The sequence below is a fragment of the Carcharhinus amblyrhynchos genome, chromosome 6 (genome assembly GCF_965287045.1).
Source record: "Carcharhinus amblyrhynchos chromosome 6, sCarAmb.v2.hapA, whole genome shotgun sequence".
In the NCBI taxonomy this organism is placed as follows: Eukaryota; Metazoa; Chordata; class Chondrichthyes; order Carcharhiniformes; family Carcharhinidae; genus Carcharhinus; species Carcharhinus amblyrhynchos.
The window spans coordinates 57,613,204-57,635,179 of NC_137329.1; the positions used below are offsets into that span (position 1 = coordinate 57,613,204).

The window sequence follows — 21,976 nt, forward strand, 5'->3', positions numbered from 1 at the left end:
TGACTCTGTAATCAGGTCCTTTTGGAGAGGCTCTGTCACTGTACTTCGAGCTATTTAACCCTTTATGGGACTCTGGTCGATTATACGTTTGTATTGTCTTGTCTTGTGTTATGTTTAATAAATTTGTTATGTCTTTTGCACAGAGATATTTGCCTTGAGAATTTTGAATTGTCTTAGTTTAAAGACACAATTGGTCATCTCTTGAAATTTCCCCACAACAGGGAACCTGTAATAAATTCTCACCTGTGATACAATCTGTGATTCTGCTCGTAGGAGTGGGGTCAAAAGGTAAACAGTTCAAACAACTAGACTTCCCACGCTGAAGACCGGACATGTTCAGCGAGGTTTGTGTTGGTTCGGGTTGTGTCAGCTCAGGTCAGAGACTTCCTATGCTATAGGTTGATGAGGTTGAAAAATGTGCAGACGTTAGGTGCGTCTGGTTTGCAGAATTACAGATAAAGGATACATGACCTGTAAATTATTTATCCTCACTCAAATTTTATAAGAACAGTCATGAGGAAAATAGATGGGCAAAGGGAGACAAGGAAGGGAGGAAAGTAAGATTTTGGTGGAATGGACCTTCAGCCTCTTATCATTGCACTTAACTGGGGAAGTGGGTAAGATATTATGGGTAAAAGCAAGAGAACAACACAGGTAGTTCAAAGGGAAAAGGGCAACGTTGCAAATGGAGGATGTGGAGTTGAAAAGCAACCACAAAGTCACCACTTCCTTGGATCATCTTTCCCAAATGCATCTACAACAAAACCATATCCTACCTGAATGCATAAACGTAACAGAGGAGTTCCAAAGAGGACTGAGAAAGAAAACCATGTGAAGGACAACAGTAGGAGAGATAGAAGCAAGAAAAGCGAGAGACAGGTTAAAAATAGAGGAAAAGAAAAATGCAATATACAACTTGGTTAATTGAAGTTTAAAGTTTATTAGTCACAAGTAGGCTTACTTTAACACTGCAATGAAATTATTGTGAAAATCTCCCAGTTGCCACACTCCAGCACCTATTTGAGTACACGGATGGAGAATTTAGTATGGCCGATAAACCTAACCAGCAAGACTATATTAATTCACCTTATGTAATACCACAGCACTATTAACAAGCCCATAAACAAAAATGCTAACTCAATGCTCCTTAGACATGCATCATTAACGGTCAGTCCTCGCTTAACATTGTTCTATTTAACACTGTTTCACTTTAAAATGGGCCATGTAATCTCATTGACTATTGTAAGCTGCATTTTAATTCTGTTTTCTGCATGACACCATTTTGGGGCTGCCTCCCCACGACATCCAAGTTGCTAATTCCTCCTGTTTCTCCCTCTCCAACCACCGGACTAGACTACCACTTCCCTGACCACTAAGATGAAGCATCTCCACCACTCCCTGATCTAGCTTCTAGCTGAACTTTCCACTCTCTGCCTCCCTCTCCTGAACCCGCATTCCTATTGAAGATCCATGCCTGATCTGTTGTGGAAATGCGAGTCTCAATGGTATTAATAGTGCCAAACTAGGACTGCATCAATCCATATTTTTTTTAAAATCCTCCTGCCTCATTGTTTTTCTGTGCCATCGGTCTGAATCAGGACAAAAGCAGGGAATGGGAATATCTGAAAAGAGATATGGATTATAGCAACTCAGTAATTCTGTACTATCGAGCTTTTCAATTCTACAACATCAGAGCTCCACTCTCAATTGGGTCTGGATCAATGAGAATGCAGTCCAGGAGAAGGAAGATGTCAAGAAGTAGGAGATTTGGTGGGGGAGGTCATAACTTGGAGGGTTGGGACAAGAGGATCTAAGAGACCAGGAAGATCAGAGAGCAGGAGGACAGGGAAACAGGGTCTGTAGTGCCCATGAGGTATTGTAAGTGGAAGGTTACACTTTTCTTTTAATCTTATTTTAGAAATTATTTCATTTACCAATACCAAATATTTCAACTTAAGAGGGTGTGATGTTTTAATATTTTTTCTCAGTTAAGATTCTGTAGAACCTAGAGTTTTAACACTGATTCATATGTGAACCAATGCTTCAACCTGAAGTAGTGATTTTGAGAACTCAGACAACTTTAAGCAAGAATCTGTATTGTGATATTAACTTCAAAGGTCAACCTGATGTTAAGAGGAATAATTTAAAACGTCTAAGAAAACAGAAAGGCTAACTTAATGGCAAGATATCATAATTCAAACCTGCCTGAAACGTTATTAATGCACCAGATAACTACATGATTTACACATTGTAAGCACGAAATGCACTTACGACAAGGAGATCTTTGCAACACAGGAAAGTATAGTGCAATATCATTTTCAAGTCATTTTCCTGCTGCACTATTCCTGTTGCTATATGGCCCAATTACCACATGGTCACAGTGAATAAACTGCTATCTTCAGAAAAGCATCATGGTAAATTGCAGAGGCTGAATAACCTTCACAACAAACCCAACCATTTGGGGAAATTTCCCACTATGCCTTATTTATTGTTTGGCTGGGGTGAGTTATTGGCAGCAACATAATCATATGCCTTTGATTTCACAGGTTAAGATGTGATCATTGATTGTTTCATCCTTGCAATGCAATCCAAATACTAAATTATGGCATTTAATCTTCAGCAATCACAAGACATTAATTAAAAGCAAAACAAAAAGAATGAGACACAAGTAACCCAAGGTTAAAATTATTGGAATTTTAAGTGCCAAATAAAACCTTTAGCTGCCAAAATGTTTTGAGTTTCTAATACTTCTGATCTATTTTAGCCACATTATTGATAGTATCAGTACTTCACAGAAGTAACTTTGTACAGCTTTGTTTCTATAGGAAAATTCTTTGGAATCTTTGAACTGCAATTTTAATGCAACCTCAATCAGGTAACTCTACGCAAATTCTGATTTGGATAGGACAGCCGCACAATAACAAAAGGGTTTTTACGGTTAAAATCACAGAGAAACTTGTTCACCTGCAAATTCAGGGTAGATCAATTTTGATTCATTCTCACATGTACAATGAAAAGTGTAGTTTCTTGCGCACTACACAGATAAATCATACTGTTGATAGAAAAGGAAACGGGAGAGTGCAGAATGTAACGTTACAGTCATAGCTAGGATGTAGAGAAAGATCAACTTAATGCAAGGTAGATCCATTAAAGTCTGACAGCGGCAGGGAAGAAGCTGTTCTTTAGTCGGTTGGTATGTGACCTCTGACTTTTCTATCTTTTTCCCCAACGGGAGGAGGTGGAAAAGAGGGGTCCTTAATTATGCTGGCTGCTTTGCCAACGCAGCGGGGAGTGTATACAGAGTCAACGGATGGGAGGCTGGTTTGCGTAATGGATTGGGCTACATTCATGACCTTTTGAAGTTTCTTGCAATCTTTGGCAGAGCCATATCAAGCTGTGATACAACCAGAAAGAATGCTTTCTATGGTGCATCTGTAGGACTTGGTGAAAGTTCAAGTGGACATGCCGAATTTCCTTAATCTTCTCAGAAAGTAGAGGAGTTGGAGAACTTTCTCAAGTATAATGTGGGCATTGTTGTGGTTGGGGAGGGGGGGGGGGGGAAGAGAGGGAGAGGGAGAGGGAGAGGGAGAGGGAGAGAGGAGGAACCAGGTTGTTGGTGATTGGGACACCCAAAAACCTGAATCTCTCGACCCTTTTTACTTCGTCCCCATTAATGCAGACAGAGACTTGCTCTCCTTTATGTTTCCTGAAGTCGATGACAAACTCCTTGGTCTTGTTGACATTGAAGGAGAGATTATTGCCGTTGGACCAGTTCACTAGATTCTCTATCTCTCTGACGAGATTCACCTTGACCCAGTTTAATTTGATCTTTTCCAGCCAGGTTCTCCCCATTAATGTTGGATAGTTTCCTTTAATAATGTGCAGGTATAAGTCTGTGGTCTGTCCATTCAACTGCATGTTTATGAGGGGCTGTTTTGACGTAAACATGCAGTTGAATGGACAGACCACAGACTTATACCTGCACATTATTAAAGGAAACTATCCAACATTAATGGGGAGAACCTGGCTGGAAAAGATCAAATTAAACTGGGTCAAGGTGAATCTCGTCAGACTTCAACATCAAGCTACTGAAGGCTTTCAAGAAACATGCTATTGTCTTTAATGGAGAGCTGGGAAGCATGAAGGAGATTTCAGTCAAGTTAAAGATTAAGGACTAAAGTCAAGCAAGATGCTTGAAGGCAGGTCAGTGCTGTACTCAATCGGGCTCAAGGTTGGGGCAGAATTACAGCACTGGTTTTGAGTCCTCAAACCCACGCTGATGGTACCTGTCACGATGAAAGACTGATCAGTATACATTTGTGGCATTCTTAAAGTCTCTATTGATCTGGTACTGTGTGCAGAACAATACTGTCTGCCTCCAGTAAAATTGACCTTGAATGTGAATGAATGACTGTACCTGTGTTGTTCCAACATGTCTCAAATCAAAATTCTAAGCAGACTAGAATGATACTTGGATGATATCTTAGTTGCTGGAAAGAATGAGGAAGAACATCTCCATAACTTAGACGCCACTGGAAGATTACAGATTAAGTGTGCAAAAAGATGTGTGAATTTTTCCAATCTTCTCTGGAATACCTTGATCCTGTCAGATGCAAAAGGGACTGCACAAATTGCTATTATGAAGAGACCCGCACTTCAACATCAGTCAACCTTATTCTATTTTGGGCTCATTAAACTATTATGGAAGGTTTGTCCCTAATTTAGTGACAATCCTTGAGCCTTGGCACAACTTGTGTTGAAACAGGAAATTGGTGGATTAGTGTGAAAAAGCCTCTGTGCAAGCTAAGGAGGCACTGCTAAAGCTAAATGTCCTGATTGATCTAAATTTATCTTTGCAACTGGTATGTGATGCAGCACCTTATAAAATGAGGATGGTGATTTCTCTCAATGCTCAAAGGTGTAGAGAAGCTGGTAGCTTTTGGATCAAAATCGTCGAACAAAGAAATGAACTATGCATAGAGAAAAAAGATCTAGGAGATACCAATGCCTATGTGGAAGGAAATTTGCTTCCTTTATAGTAAGAATGATGCAGATAGCCAGAAGCTATTTTTAGTGGCCAGAGCTCAATAGCAAAATCAAGGAGATGGCAGGAAAATTTTTGTGCAAAAGTTTGGAACCTGCTGCCACTAGTGCCATTGCACCCTTGGGAATGGCCAGAGGTGCCGTGGCAAAGCATTCCTGTAGATTATACCAGACCATTCAAAGGGCATAGGCTCCGCATTTCTTCATTTAGGAAGAATTCACCAATTGGAGAATGTGATTTATTACACCTGATCTGCTCCTTATCCTGCCAGAAGTGGGCTGGCAGAATGATTTGTTCAGATGATGAAACACTTGTTGAAGGTAACTCTAAAGCAAATTTCATTGACCAAATGGTTTGAGCTAATTCCTTATGTACAGAAGTACCACACATTTGACAACTTAGTGTTCACAGGGGTGGCACGGTAGCAGTGGTTAGCACTGCTGCTTCACAGCTCCAGGGTCCTGGGTTCAATTCCTGGCTCGGGTCACTGCCTGTGTGGAGTTTGCACATTCTCCTCATGTCTGCGTGGGTTTCCTCCCAAAGTCCAAAGATGTGCGGGTTAGGTTGCCATGCTAAGAAATTGCCCCTTAGTATCCAGGGATGCGTAGGTTAAAGGGATTAGTGGGTATAATGTGTAGGGATATGGGGGTAGGGCTGGGTGGGATTGTGTTCAGTGCAGACTCGATGGGCCAAAGGGCCTCTTTCTGCACTGTAGGGTTCCATGATTTCTATGATATTCCTGTACTCTGTCCCGTCATTGTTTGAGATCTGACCCAGTGGTATCGCCAGCAAACTTGAAAATCAAGTTGAGGGGAATTTGGCCAGTCATAGACGTACAAGTATAGTAGGGAGCTGAGAACACAGCCCTGTGGGGTACCACTGTTGAAGATGAATGTGGAGGTGGTGTTGTTGCCTATATTTATTGATTGTGGGTTAAGAATTTCATGATCCAGTTGCACAGGGAGGGGCCAAGGCCACAGAGTTTGAAGATAAATTTTGTAGGAATAATGGTGTTGAAGGCTAAGCTGTAATCAAGAAACAGGAGTTTGACATAGTACCTTTGACATGGAACACCTTGTTATCTAGGTGTTCTAGGGTTGAGTGCAGGGCCAGGGAGATGGTGCCCACTATGGACCTGTTGTGATGGTAGGTGAACGGTAGTGGATCCAGGCAATCCAGGAGGCTGGAATTGATTTGTGCTACGACTAGCCTTTGGAAGCACTTCATAATGATGGATATCAGAGCCACCGGACATTAAGGCACATTGCTTGGCTTTTCTTTGGTACTGGGATGATGGTCGTCTTCTTGAAGCAGATAGGGACCTCAGATAACAATTCAATCATGGAGATATGTTGGGCAGATATTTGGAAATAAGTGTTATAATTACATGCACTTGGTTAAAAAATGATAGAAATTGTGTTTATTTTTGAGGAAATGCATTCTATAATTACTTATAGGCATAGGCTCCATTTGAAATTGAGTGGACTTGCTGCATTTTCTGTCAAAGTAGTACTAGAAATTACAGCATTTACAAACCATAGTTACTGTGTTTTATACTCATTCCTCACAAATTGATCCAAGCTAAATTTGTATTTAGTGATCCAAAAAGTGAAAAACTTGCGGTGTCACAAACATCTGCATCATGACATAAGATTCACAGTACATTCACAAGAGAATCTGCAACTAAAACACGTTACTAATAATGTAACTAGAATGCCCAAAAGTTTGGAGGTCTTATATGAAACCAAGATTTTTTTATTAGGTATTTGCAAGCTTTATTGCCCATCTCCAATTGTCCTTCAAAAGATGGTGGTGAGCCACTTTCCTGAACAGCTTGCTATCCATGTGGTGTTATTAAATCCACAGTGGCGCTAGGCAGGGAGCACCAATTTTTACAAATGCACCATAAAAAGCATTCTTTCTGGTTGTATCACAGATTGGTATGCCTCCTACTCTGCACAAGGCCGCAAGAAATTACCAAAGGTCATGAATGTAGCTCAATCCATCATGCAAACCAGCCTCCCATCCATTGACTGTCCACACTTCCCGCTGCCTCAGTAAAGCAGCCAGCATAATTAAGGATTCCATGCATCCTGGACATTCTCTCTTCCACCTTCTTCTGTCGGGAAAAAGGTACAAAAGTCTGAGGTCATATACCAACTGACTCTGGAACAGCTTCTTCTCTGCTACCGTCAGACTTTTGAATGGACCTACCTCGCACTAATGATCTTTCTCTACACCCTAGCTGTGACCGAAACACTACACTCTGCACTTGCTCGTTTCCATCTCTGAACGGTATGCTTTATCTGTATAGTGCACAAGAAACAATATTTTTCACTGTATGTGACAATAATAAATCAAACCCAGTGACAATGATGGAATGGCTATATATTTCCAAATCAGAATGGTGTGTAACATGGAGAGAAACTTGCAGGTGGTGGTGATCCCTTGAATCTACTGCCTTTGTCCTTCTAGGTGTTAGAGATCGTGGGCTTGAAAGATGCTATTGAAGGAGCCTTGGTGTGTTGCTCCAATGTATCATGTATGTTGCACACAGTATTGGGGTCACTGTGCATCAGTGGTGAGGGAATGAATGTTCCACCTTTGTCCAGTAGTGTTTAAAACAGAAGTAAAAGCAAAACATTCTGAAAATACTCAGCATATCACACTGCATCCATCAAGGCAAGAGAGGGTGAGGAACATGCATAAAGGCCAGACATAGGAAAACAGACAGCATCATCTCTAAATTATGTTCAAGAGTTGAACCATTTCTTAATTCCCAACCTGACACTTCATAGTTATATGCCTGTGGCTGGCTGTAATTTTTTTTCCTTTGTCACTCATTCTGTGCCTTCTTAAACGTTCACCTGTAATATATATTAAGTTCTTAAGGAAATACCTAATTTTTCAAAGTCAATGGTGCTGTTTTCTCAGTAGATGCTGCCTGAGCTGACTACCTTCAGCCTTTTCTATTTGCTTCAGATTTTAGGGATCTGCAGCATTTAACTATTTGATCCATCAAGTGTCAATTTTGGAAATGACTAAAGTTGGTTTTGAATAGACCTTTCAAAACCTAAAGCATGCAATTAATAATTGCATTCAGTCCCCAGGTCAGCTTTAACACCATGTGAGGAGGAATGAACTGATGCTCCCCAACCCTCTCCCCTCCATTCCCCCATTTCATTTCCTCAGTTGATCACAAACAAAATTTACATTTTTTTTTGAGACTTTTCCAATAGTCTTTTCCAAATCAGAATGTATTTCGACTACTTAAGCTGTGAGCAAAGAAACATAAAAGTAATAACCAGTATCAGAAAAAATAATTGTGACATCAAGCATTCAGCCCTCATGCAGTCAAGGGCACACACACACAGCTATTAGAAGTAAGAGTTAGAGTGTAATTAAAAAAAAAGGTAAAAGAATATCTTGACTGTCCTGGAGGTGTAGGTTTCAAACATGGCAGCTGATTTAGGATATCTCGTTTTTTGAATGCATTCAGATGCGCTGCATGGTGGCACAGTGGTTAGCACTGCTGCATCACAGCTTTAGAGATCCGTGTTCAACTCCAGCCTCGGGTGATTGCATGAAGTTTGCATGTTCTCCCTGTGTCTGTGTGGTTTTCCTCCCAGACTCCAAGGATGTGCAAGTAGGTTGACTGGCCATGCTCAATTGCCCCTTAGTGTCAGGGTGATTTGCAGGCTAAATGTGTGATGTTATGGGTATAGGGTCTGGGCAGGATTATCGCCGGTGCAGGCTTGATGGGCCGAGTGGTCTTCTGCTGCACTGTAAGGATTCTTATGTAGAAGATGTCGTAATTATGATAAGATTGCATGCAGTTCCTCTGATAGCTTTCTGGACATCACTAGTATCACTTGCAATCTCTTGTTAGTGACTGGCAGCCTTGCCTTGAAATACTTCATCCAGTGTGCATTTCCAAGAGGTTTTGAGTGGGTCTGTTTGTGGTAGCCATTGTTTTGACATCTAGTGTTTTGAATTTTAACGTTTTTCCTTGGATTGTTACAAGTTTTGATTGATGCTTGTTTCTTAACTCCACCCTGGAACCTGCTTTTGCATTTTTAAGCAGTTTGTTCCGTCTCAGTTCAAACTGCAAAATTTCCAATCAATTGAAAATCATGTTTCAAAAGGAAAGGGCAAAGCCTAGTACCAGCCATCAGACTCTTCCAGATTTGTGCTTCTCTTTATCCATTATACTACTATATTTCATGGGGTGACAGGGTGGGGATAGGCAGTGCAGCATGACTATTTGCTTAATAAGTGTTACTACTTAAAAATGGAAGTTACTTCTTAAAAAAGCAATACATCATAAGGTACTAATATCCTGGCACCATGTTATTCAACATGTATGTGCTGCTCAGCATATTCAGCAAACTCGTAGTTTTATTATTGTAAGATTTCCTTGCAAGCAATGTCAGGTTAAATTTAAACAACAGTGCAGCACTCATTTGAAAACTATAGTTTTTAAATGGGGCACCAGCTGAACAGACCAATTGGCTCTCATTGAAGAGGATAATTTTTTTTATCCTTAAAATTAATACGGTCATGTAAGCTTTTGAAGAAATGCATGCAACAGGTTCATAAAATGGTTATAACACAAATGGCAGTCATTCGACCTATCGCATCTGTGAAAGATTCAATTAACCCTGCTTCCTCTCAGGTAATGCTTATTGCATGAAGAAGTTTTTTTTCATGGTGCCATTGCTTCTTTTGTTAATCTGTGCCCTCTGGCTCACATTCCTTCCACAAATGGAACAGTATACATGTACAATACAAAGAGAATCTTCCAAAAAAAACTAACCTTAACATGCATCTAGAAACAGTGAAAGCGAACAAAACGTTTTACTTGGGTAATCTAACATCTGATCACTGAAATAATAATCACACTAATGTGCAATGGCAAATGAACAATAAAATCTGGGGGAGATGACGAATAGAATGCCCAAGTATTGCGTGGCCAGCAGTATTGAAGGGATGTTGAAACAGGACCTTGGAAGGCAATGACTCATTATTTCTAAATTCCAGGGAAGTCCCCAGGTAGAGATTGCCCAGGAAATTCAAATTTCCATTGGACATTCACCAGAAGTACAATATCAACTGCAAACTTCAAATGGTTCTAACTGCCTTACAGCAGAATGATTTACCCAGAAACAGTTGGAAGAATTAAAACCATTTATAACTTTCGGGTAACTATAATATTGAGCACTCACTTCTCCCAGACTAAACCTATTTATTCAACTACAACAAACTAGCCCCACCCAAACTTCCCATAGGACTATCCTTATGCTCCCTACTCCTCATTGGACCCCCCAGCTCCTCCTCCCACACCAGAGTATACCAGGATGAGAAAGGAGCAGCTTTATTGCTGTAAGACAGCCAAGTGGCAACCTGATTGCCACTGCATTGCAGCATTTCACCAAAATCTGATCAACTGAATTTAAACAACTAGGAGGGCCCTTTAACAAGCACAGGAAAACAAATTAATGGTGAGAATGTGGTCATTTCATGAAATGCTGCTGGGACTCATCCTATAACAATTTCAGACACTTAACAACACAAACATGGGCAGATAGCTCAAAGTGGACAAACATAGCATCAGAAGCTGATGCAAGTAGCTGGCAATCTACAGAAATCTCCAAAAGTGATGAATCTGTGGAATTCACTACCAGAAAGTAGTTGAGGCTAAAATGTTGCTGTGATTTCAAGAATAAATTAGATACAACTCTTGGGGCTAAAAACATCAAGAGATATTGGGAACAGGGAGGGATCAGGATATTGAATTTGATGATCTGCCATGATAAAAATGGATGCTGGAGCAGCCTTGAAGGACCGAAGGGCCTACTTCTGTTTCTAGTTTTTACATTCTTAAATATCAGACAATAGCCAAGACACTGGCAGATTTAAAAAACGGAGGGCTTTTATTAAAGCCTGGCTCATCACAGGATATTAAAAAAACTCAAGCTCCGAGTAAAGTATTTCTGACGTGTTATCATTCTTATAGTTTACAAAAATGTGGCAAACAATGCGCACACAGAAAATCTGACAAACAGCAATATAATAAATGACTAGATTATCTAGTGTAGTAATTTTGATTGAAGGATAAATATTGACTGAAACACTGGATAACTCCCCTATAACATGCAGGGCAGTACAATGCACAAATGGTTAGCACTGCTTCCTCAACGCCAGGGACCCAGGTTCAATTCCAGCCTCGGATGACTGTCTGTGTGGAGTTTGCATGTTCTCCATGTGTCTGCATGGGCTTCGTCTGGGTGCCCTGGTTTCATCTCATAGTCCAAAGATGTGCAGGTAGGTGGAAAGGCCATGTCAAATTGTGCCTTACTATCTCAAGATGTGCAGGTGAAATGAGTGGGCTAAATGTGTGGTGTTACGAGGATAGGGTTTGGGTGAGAAGTTATGTCAGAGATTGGTATAGACTCAATGGGCCAAATGGCCTCTTTCTCACTGTAGGGATTCCATAATTCCAAGTTCAAGATTCAGGTACTAATGTGTACGAGTATAATCTGCTCCCACATATAGTTCAACTTTTTACAAGCATTAATTCTACCAGCACAAAGATAGGGAAATGTACCAGCTAACTTGCTTCAGTATACATCATACCATTACATTATGAAATGCAATGGATTTTGAGGGACTGCATCAGCTAGCAAAATGGAGCTAACTTATTACTTTCATAGGGTAGATCTCAACAGAGGCTGGAACTATGGTTCAGTAGGTATGAGTTCTGGCAGTATCACAGAAGAAAGTGTACTGGAAAAAGGAGGCTCACATCTCCAGGATATTTATAGTACCAGCTTCCTAGCGCTGGGGCAACATAGCAATGGGGAACAAGATCATATGGCACGAAAGAGAAAAACCAGGCTTTGATACCACTGAGGAGAGCCCTATAGAATATAACCCAAACTTCCCTTTTCCCCTTTAATGCCTTCCCTTTTCATTTTGACCAATCTACAACTCAAAAAACATTCTAATTAAGTGTAATTCCTTTCAAAATGGGAATGGACAAAGTAACAATCCAAATAATGATTAAGATAATAATTCCAGCTCTAAAAATTGGAAATGGAGCTCACAGCTCAAGAGAGAGACTGTCCAGATAGCTGGAAGCTTTATGGAAAAATCTCTCTCTACCTGGAGGCACCATTCATCGCTCTAACACCAAATCACTGAGGCATCCAAGTAATCTTGATTCATTTCCACATTTGAAGAGACTAAATGGAGCCTTTTTTTGTTATTTTTAAGCAGGACAGCTAAAATGGCCAGAGATCTGAACATTTTTAATTCAAGGGCAGCTGTCAAGGAGAGTCCAAGAGGTCTGCTCCACGTTGACTCCTGATGTATCCATGAATTATGAGCAGACCAAAGCTGCCATCCTGAATGCTTATGAGTTAGTCCTGGAATAATATCGCCAATAGTTTCGGAATGCTCATAAGAAGCCCACACAAACATGCATCAACTTTGAATGACTGAGGTAAACTGTGTTTGACCTATGGTAAGATCCCCAAAAATCCCACAGACTTGAAGGATAAGTGAATTGACATTATTGGAAAAATTCAAAATTTGCTTACCTTCCAACCTGTGAATACTCTTAGAAAGAGCAGAGAATCACAAGCAGATGGCTGTAATCTCATCCATAGGCCTGGAAATGGAGAGGCTTTTTAAACTATCGCCGTGAGCTTTGGAAAGATAGGAAAGGTTATCTACATTGGAAAGGCCCCCTACTCATAAAATAAAACACAAAGGGTGTGAGAAGCCCATTTGCCAACAGTAAAGAGAACCCTCAGACACCAGTGTGTTCCCATTGCAACAAAATAATCCATTCCAGACCTGAATGCTGGAGATTGTGGGCCAAGCCTATTCATCAGAGCTCAATACCAGTAGCTCCTCGGGGACATGCCAATGGATTGTGCAGTAAAGCAGGCAAAGACTCTCACTACAGGGGCCAGCCCACTTGAGGGCACAAACTTGTGTGAAGCTGGACTAAACAAAATTCTCAAGAGCAAAGTTTTGTCTTATCAGGAACGATGACCCAGGATGTGAGGCCCGCCCCCCCCCCCCAACCGACTCCTTCCTGAAAGCTAAGATGTTGATCACTGAAAAGGTAGGGGATACTAGTTGGTGACTGGGAATCAACTTCCTACTTTGGAACAATTTGTCTAGTATCAAGGCGGTCACCATCCTTATAGTTTTAAGCCAGCCAAACAGAGGGTGAGAAACTGAATGGCTTAAGGACTATATCCCAAGGATTTTCCCCAGCTTGATCCAATCCCAGGCTAGGCAAGCAAGTTCGGTCAGAGAGCCAGTGTCTCAACATAATGAGCTAGAAGTCAGGCTGGCTGACAAACATTCTTTCAAAAGTTGACTGAAGGGTAGGAAATGCTCAGCCACACCTATCTTCTTAAAGCCCAGCAGACAGATCCTGAGATCTTGCATAAAACGCAATCAGCTTGCTCAAAAGCAGAAGCCACCCTTAACTGTTACTACCTATGAGCTGGGTTAATAATGGGGAGTGGAGAAAGAAATCTGAGGTATCCTAATGCTTCAGCATTTTGAAATTTACATACACCATGGGCACCAAGAATGTTTGTATGCACCCATCACAATCTTCTGATATCGGTGGTAAAATTCAAAGCCACCAATGCAGAGCTACTGAACTGGAATATGTGCCTTTTAATCTCTGAATCACACGTATGGTCAGAAAGGACAACGTCTTCATGGACGCCCTTTTTTGAATTTGAAAATGCAGCAGCAAACTGCTATTGCCTGTGCTAACTGCAGAGTGAATGAGATATTGTATGCATATTTCTTTATTTTCTTTTTTTTCTTCATAAGATCACTAAGTAGTAGAATACACTTTTTTTTCCCCAAGGTAACAAAAATGTTCTGGGGACTAAGACCTCACATTATATATTTTCTTTATATATACATATAATTTCTCATGGTTAATTTCTGAAAATTTAAAAACTAAACAGATCTTAAAATAATTGAAGCTACATCGGCGATCCTGAACAAAAGGAGCTACCATAGCAGCATCACAGAAACTTCTGTCTCATTATCTCTGAAGTGACACTTATGATGCTGTGGGTTGCAAGAACCAAGATAACTACTTTATACACAGACCATCTTCATTTCTTAAGCTGGGGCTAGCCAACCAGAACCTGTCTGCTGCAAAAAACAGCCCCACAACATTCCTTTCAAATCTACTTATGAATTCAATTCATTATGTCTGTGTGTGCTATCACAGTCTACGGATGCTGCAAAAGAGATGTTCCAATGCTGCCACATTGGTTCCTGCCCAGTAACAAGGGTGGGACCTCAATGGGAATGTGTTGATAGACCACCCAGATCAGTTCAAGGGTCAGTCATTTTAAGTCAGTTTGATCAGCTTCAGGAAGCCAGCTTGCAGGTGTCACAGACAGGGACATGGACAGAAGTCCCAACTGAGTTTAAAAAAAGCCTTGCTGTTAGCTCAGATGAACTGACTTTGCGGCGGGGGGGCTTGATAAAACCCTGCGAGTCATTCGTAACTCTGTAACTGGAGGTAAAAGGGAACCTTGGGAGAAATTGATATCAGCGACAAATCAGGGTTTCAAAAAATCCTAAGTGACCGGGGAACAGTGTCTAGACAGTCAGGATTTGGGAGAAGTACTGAGCAGCAAGCCCAAGAGAGAGCGGTTTTTAAAGCATTTAACCTCTTTGAGGGAGCTCCAAGGCTAGATCTTTGAAAGCACAGAATTGGAGTGCCTCATGAAGAAGAGAGCTTAAAGATATTGTGCAACTCTCAGTGAATACTAATGTCCGGATGGGTTCTTGAGAAATCCACTGGTTGCATTTGCCATTTCCTCTGTAGTGTGTGAATCCGAGCACAGAGCGTCTGTTAATTGACATATACCTAATATATGCCCTGAACGTATCAGATATATTTTGCAATTGTTTTATCTTTCTCAACTACGTAAATCTTGTTTTTTTGATTGTTCAAAACCCATGGAATCTTGTGGTTTTATTCCAAAAGCTGTGGCCTTTCATCTCAACCTTTAACTATTTTAAACAAACATTACTGGTCCCCAACTGGTATGCACCCCCAACACCACCCCCATCCTAGGATCAAAAGAAGTCTTAATGGTTGGAACATTTAACCACCATGGAAACCCAGAGAGGATGCACACCCATAGTCAAAGAAACTACGAAGAGGTGGGAGGCATAAGTCATCCTTAACTTGCGTAACCAGCAATATTGCTGCGCTGCAGAAATGGCTGCCTGCAATTTATCTATCCACCTAGCAGCAGCACAGAAAAGAAAATCTGCCTAGACTGAATATCTAACGCCATCTACACTATTTCTATTGGAACTTCTGTACCATCACCTATCAGGTTGACTCATCTCTACGTGCCTACCTCATGAGAAGTTAATTCGACTGGAAAAAGGAATTGTGCGGCATCCGGTTTTAGCTTGTGAATCTCTGTGGAGGGATTGCTCACTGACTTTGATTCTACATTTTGAACTTGAGCACAACAACAATTATTTTCTCTGTAGTCTTTTCCCTGTCGCTCTTTCTTTCTCTATATTTCATTTAAACTATGAGTACACAAGAGTCTTTCTCTACCCATCTTTTACACTGAGTACACACCTGCGTTTCAAATGTTTGCATACAAATTAACCCTCGAGCTGATCCTATCTAGAGTGTGGACTTATTCATTGAAGTTGGAACACACCAAAACTGACAGGTTAGCAAGTACACCATTACTTATAAAGGGGAAAGCAAATCAAAAAAATTGTTTACGGAAAGGTGGCAAAAAGAGAAATCGGGGTAGTTTAAATTAAGTCCCTCCCAGCCATAACTCTACTTATTCAATCAGTTCCCTCTGAATACCTTGAAAACTCTCAACTTTTAAATTCCAAGTAACACAACCTCAATTCTAGCTTAAATGAACTCAACAACCAGGAATCGTTCTGGTAAATCTATACTCCAAGGTCAATATATTCTTCCTACAGTGTGGTGCCCAGAATGGAACACTGTACTCCAGGTGTGATCTAATCAAGGCTTTGTATAACGCAGCATGACTTCAAATTCTTGTATTCTGGACAATAAAAGGCCAACATTTTAATAGTCTTTTTAATAATATTTTGTATCAGTACATGAAACTTTGATGCTGTGTACCTGGAGCCTCAACTCTATTTTGGACTTGCACAGTTTCTAATGCATCACCATTTAGAAAGTACTGTGCTCTATCTTTTTTTTATATCCAAAGTGGATGATCTCACATTGGTCTGTCTCTTTATCCAAGTCACTGACATTGATTGTAAATAGCTGAAGCCCCATCACTAATCCTTGCAGCTGTCCACATTTTTGCAAACTTGAAAAAGTCCTGTTCATACCCTCATTCTGCTTTACCCTCATTAAACCAATCCTCTATCCATGCTAAAACTCCACAAACCCTTATCATGCCTGGTAATCTTTAATGCAGCACTTTACCAATGCATTTGAAAATCCATTTACTACAACCACTGGTGTCCCTCACCTAATGTAGTTAATTCCTCAAAAATCTCTGAATAAATTTACCCTTAGTAAAACCATGTTGACTTAATATTATGCTTCAACTGTATTAAGACTTCTCTAATAATAGATTCCAGCATTTTTCCAACAACTGATGTTAAGCTAACTAGCCTGTCGTTTACAGTTTTCTCTCTCCCTCCTTTCCTAAAAAGTGATGGAACATTTTCCAATTTATGGGACCATTGCTATTCTAAGGACTTTTGATATCTCTGCAGCAATCTCTTTTAGAATCCTCGGACGTAGCCATCAGGTCCCTGGGATTTGTCAGATTTTAGTCCCTCCAGTTTCTTCAAAACCTTTTTCCTGTTGAAATTAGTTTCCTCACACTTCTTATCCCCTAGGTTACTGCATTTCTGATACAAAACTTGTCTCTTCTACTGTGAAGCTTTCCTGCAGTCTTCCAACTCACTGTGAGAAAAACAGATAAACCCAAAAGAAGACTGCTCTCCTGCAATCTATTCTTATGGTGGAAGTGAAATTGGGGTGTTCCAGATAGAAATTCAATTAATTAACTGCAATTCCAAACTTAGCCTTTGATTTGAAAAGCATAGGGACACCAAGATCTTCCTCATTTCCCCTTTGCTTTCAAACCTTTGATTTAGGGTACAAATAACTTACACCTCTTTCAAAGGCAACAGTAGGCATCTTGTTTCCAACATTTTTCAGTATTTTCACACTTCTAACTCTGATCTTATTAAATAAATGCAAACTACCCTTTGAATTGCAATTACTTAAGGCTCTTATCACCCAGGATGGTTCCCCCCACCCCCAAATATCAGAAATCATAAAATCATGGAAACCCTACAATGCAGGAGGCGGCCATTTGGCCCATCAAGTCTGCACTGAGCACAATCCCACCCAGGCCCTGTTAAGGAAGGATAGGTGGGAGGAAAAAGGGGGTGGGGGGGGGGGGTGTAGCTCTGCTGATTAAGGATAGCATCAGGGTGGTAGCAAGGGATGATATAGGAACCAAAGAACAGAACGTGGAATCGTTGTGGGTAGAGATTAGGAACAGCAAAGGGAGGAAGACGCTGGTGGGTGTCGTCTATAGGCCCCCAAATAATGATCTGGAGATGGGGCGGGCTGTTAACGCCCAAATAAGTGCAACGTGCAGGAATGGGGCGGCCGTAATTATGGGGGATTTCAATCTGCATATTGATTGGTCAACCCATGTTGGACACGGTGGGCTTGAGGAGTTGTTCTTGGAATGCTGCCGGGATAGTTTCCTTGAACAGTGTGTGTTGGAGCCGACGAGGGAGCGAGCTATCTTGGATCTGGTGTTATGTAACGAGACGGGTAGAATTAGGGACCTTGCGGTGAAGGATCCTCTTGGGGAGAGTGATCATTGTATGGTGGAGTTTCTGGTGCAGATGGAGGAGGAGAAAGTGGGTTCCTGGACACGCGTCCTTTGTTTGAACAGAGGGGAGTATGGTAGGATGAGAGAAGAATTGGCGAATGTGGACTGGGGGAGCGCATTGGAAGGTAGGTCTGCTGAGGAGCAGTGGAGGATCTTTAAGGAGATCTTTCTTGGTGCTCAGCAGAAATTTATGCCGATGGTCAAAAAGGACCGTAGGAGGAGAGGTAATAAGCTGTGGATAACGAAGGAGGTGAAGGAAAGTGTTAAATTAAAAGCGGAGGCGTTTAGAGTAGCTAAGAGTAGTGGGCGAGAAGAGGATTGGGAGAGGTTTGAATGTCAACAAAGATTGACAAAGAAGTTGATAAAGAAGGGTAGGAGAAACTATGAAGCTGGGCTAGCGCTTAATATAAAAAAGGATAGCAAGAGTTTTTATAAATATATAAAAAGGAAGAGGCTAGCTAGGGTGAACGTTGGACCCTTAGAGGATGAGAAGGGGGACTTAGTGGTAGGGGATGAGGAAATGGCTGAGGTCTTGAATAACTTTTTTGTTTCAGTCTTCACGGAGGAGGACATGAATAATTTGCTGGGTGTTAGAGATGGAAAGATGGTAGGACTGGAGGGTCTCAATGACATTACTGTTGCTAGAGAGGCGGTGCTCGACAGACTGGAGGGGCTGATTGTGGACAAGTCCCCAGGACCGGATGGAATGCATCCAAGGGTTCTGAAAGAAATGGCGGAGGTGATAGTGGATGCCTTGGTGGTTATTTTCCAGACGTTGCTGGATTCCGGGGAAGTGCCGGAAGATTGGAAAACGGCTAATGTTACGCCGTTGATTAAGAAGGGTGCCAGGCAAAAGGCAGGGAATTGTAGGCCGGTTAGTTTAACGTCTGTTGTAGGTAAAATGTTAGAATCCGTCATCAAGGAGGAAATAGCGAGGCATCTTGAGGGGAATTGCTTGATAGAGCAGATGCAGCACGGTTTCGTTAAAGGGAAGTCGTGTCTGACAAATTTACTGGAGTTCTATGAGGATGTGTCTAGGGCGGTGGATAGAGGAGAGCCGGTGGATGCGGTCTCTCTTGATTTTCAGAAGGCGTTTGACAAGGCACCTCACAAGAGGTTATTGCAGAAGGTCAGGGGACATGGAGTTGGGGGTAGGGTGTTAGCGTGGATAGAGGATTGGTTGTCAAATAGGAGGCAGAGAGTGGGGGTCAATGGGTGCTATTCGGATTGGCGGTTGGTGACTAGTGGAGTGCCCCAGGGGTCGGTGCTGGGGCCTCAGCTATTTACCATTTATATAGATGATCTGGAGGAGGGAACCGAGTGTAGGGTGTCAAAATTTGCTGATGACACCAAGACTGGTGGAACGGCAAATTGCACAGAGGGTGTGGAGAGTCTGCAGAAGGGTCCAGATAGGCTGGGCGAAAGGGCCAGGAACTGGCAAATGGAATTTAATGTTGGCAAGTGCGAGGTGGTCCACTTTGGGAGGAATAATGGTACGAAGGATTATTACTTACGTGGCGAAAAGCTGCAGCAGGCGACGGTGCAGAGGGACCTCCGGGTCCTTGTGCATGAGTCGCAAAAACCCAGCTTGCAGGTGCAGCAGGTGGTCAGGAAGGCGAATGGGATGCTGGCCTTCATAGTGAGGGGGATTGAATATAAAAGTAGGGAGGTCTTGCTGCGGCTGTATAGGGCATTGGTGAGACCACAGCTGGAGTACTGTGTGCAGTTTTGGGCGCCACACTTACGCAAGGATATTTTGGCCTTGGAGGGAGTGCAGAGGAGGTTTACTAGGCTGATGCCGGAGTTGAGGGGGTTGAGCTATGAGGAGAGGCTGAATAAACTAGGCTTGTACTCGTTAGAGTTTAGAAGAATGAGGGGAGATCTCATTGAGACGTATAAGATGATGAATGGGATGGATAGGATAGAGGCGGACAGACTCTTCCCGCTGAGAAAGGACAGGAGGACTAGGGGGAACAGCCTCAAGATAAAGCGGGGGGCGGTTTAGAACGGAGTTGAGGAAGAATTTCTTCACTCAAAGGGTGGTGAATCTCTGGAATTCTCTGCCTGTTGAAGTGGTGGCGGCTACCTCGCTAAATATTTTTAAGAAGCGGGTTGATGGGTTTTTGATAAGAGAGGGGATTAAGGGTTATGGGGAGAGGGTGGGAATGTGGAACTGAGCCACGACAGATCAGCCATGATCTTATTGAATGGCGGGGCAGGCTCGAAGGGCTAGATGGCCTACTCCTGCTCCTATTTCTTATGTTCTTATGTACCCCCATATCCCTACATATTTTACCCAATAATCCCTCGAACCTACACATCGCAAGATACTAAGGGGCAATTTTAGCATGGCCAATCAACCTAACCCACGAATCTTTGGCCTGTGGGAGGAAACCGGAGCACCTGGAGGAAACCCACACAGACACAAGGAGAACGTGCAAATTCCACACAGTGACCCAAGCCAGAAGTTGAACCCAGGTTCCTGGAGCTGTGAAGCAGCAGTGCCAACCACTGTGCTACTGTGCCACCTGCAAGTAACTGCAAAGGTTACTTGTAGTTAAAATTCAATTCCCAACTAGAAGTTTTTTGCTAAAACATGTAGGCTGGTGGAATACAGGGTAACATGTTGAATGCAAGTAGACAATAAGGAGGCGCAATATATAATTTTATAGGGGTTCAGAAATAGAGTCCCGAGGGCATACATGTAAAATCATTGCAAGTGCCACAGCAAGTTGAGAAAATGGTCAATAAATCATAAGATTGGGGCCAGATTTTCAAGTCAAAACCAGACACATTTTGGAAAAGTGAAGATCAGTGGTAACTGACATATTGGGTAGCCAGTTAGGGAGACGTATGGTTAAAGTTATGTGATGGCATCTTCCAGAATAAGTCTAGCTAGAGTTGGAAACCCCCTATTCCATAAACCGTGAATCACCAAGAAATGCCCAATTAACTTACATTTAATATCTCTTTTCAAGCCTTCTAGAAACTATCTCAATATTGCTTCAATATGCTGCACTTTTACATATTGCACGCTTCCATGCCTCTGTACAAACAATATGCAGTGAAATTATAGTAATTATCAGAGGAGCATTGTCAGCAATCCAGCCCCATATTTACAGTTAAAAACATGAGCAGACAGTGTTAGCATGTGGTCGGAGGATTGCATTTTCAAGCATTTATCAATTAACAATGAATATCATTTCCATAAATGTACACATTTGTAACCTGACAATGGATGCATTTTGATCAGACACTTGGGTTACAATTCATATCCCTGGTCTGTCTTTACTAAAGTTTTGCCTAATCAAATAATTGTAAAATTTAGAAAATTTGCACAATCGAGTTATCTGCTATGAAACTATCACTGGACTTAGTGGGACAGGATCATCCTAAACTGCAAAGCAATTGACAGCATCTCCCAGCCACACAGACGACATCTTGGAGAGGATAACCCCTGGAGTGAGCGCCAATGGGATTGTTGAGGACAACTGAGGGGCAGAGAGATTACACAGCACCAACAGCAGCATAAAGGTCAGCAGGGTCAGGCACATGGCTGGGCACCACAAGGATACCTAAAAGGCATAACAGCAATGGTGCACTGTTGGCACCAGAATGGTAGTTATAACTCCCTTGGACATAGCTCCTGCTTTGTTTATTTAACATTTATGTTTCTTGGCTATTTATAATTCAATTATAATATTATAGTGTTAGGAGAGGTCCATTTTTCAATCAAGATAACATTGAGCAATATTTTCCAGGTAACTTCTTAAATCACACCTCTGAAGTTGTAGAATCATCGAAACCCTACATGCAGAAAGGAGCCATTTGGCCGGTTGAGTCTGCACTGACCACAATCCCATCTAGGCCCTAGCCCCATATCCTGACATATTTACCCGCTAATCCCTGTAACCTATGCATCTTATGACACTAAGGGGCAATTTTAGATAGGCCAATCAACCTAACTGCACATCTTTGGACTATGCTC

At 41.7% G+C, this 21,976-nt stretch overlaps 1 protein-coding gene across 5 annotated transcripts in view; it reads right to left on the reverse strand.

The window, feature by feature from the left end:
* The window catches only part of phf21aa (PHD finger protein 21Aa), a 351,791-nt gene that overhangs the window by 166,782 nt on the left and 163,033 nt on the right, over window positions 1-21,976 (reverse strand). The window lies entirely within an intron of this gene.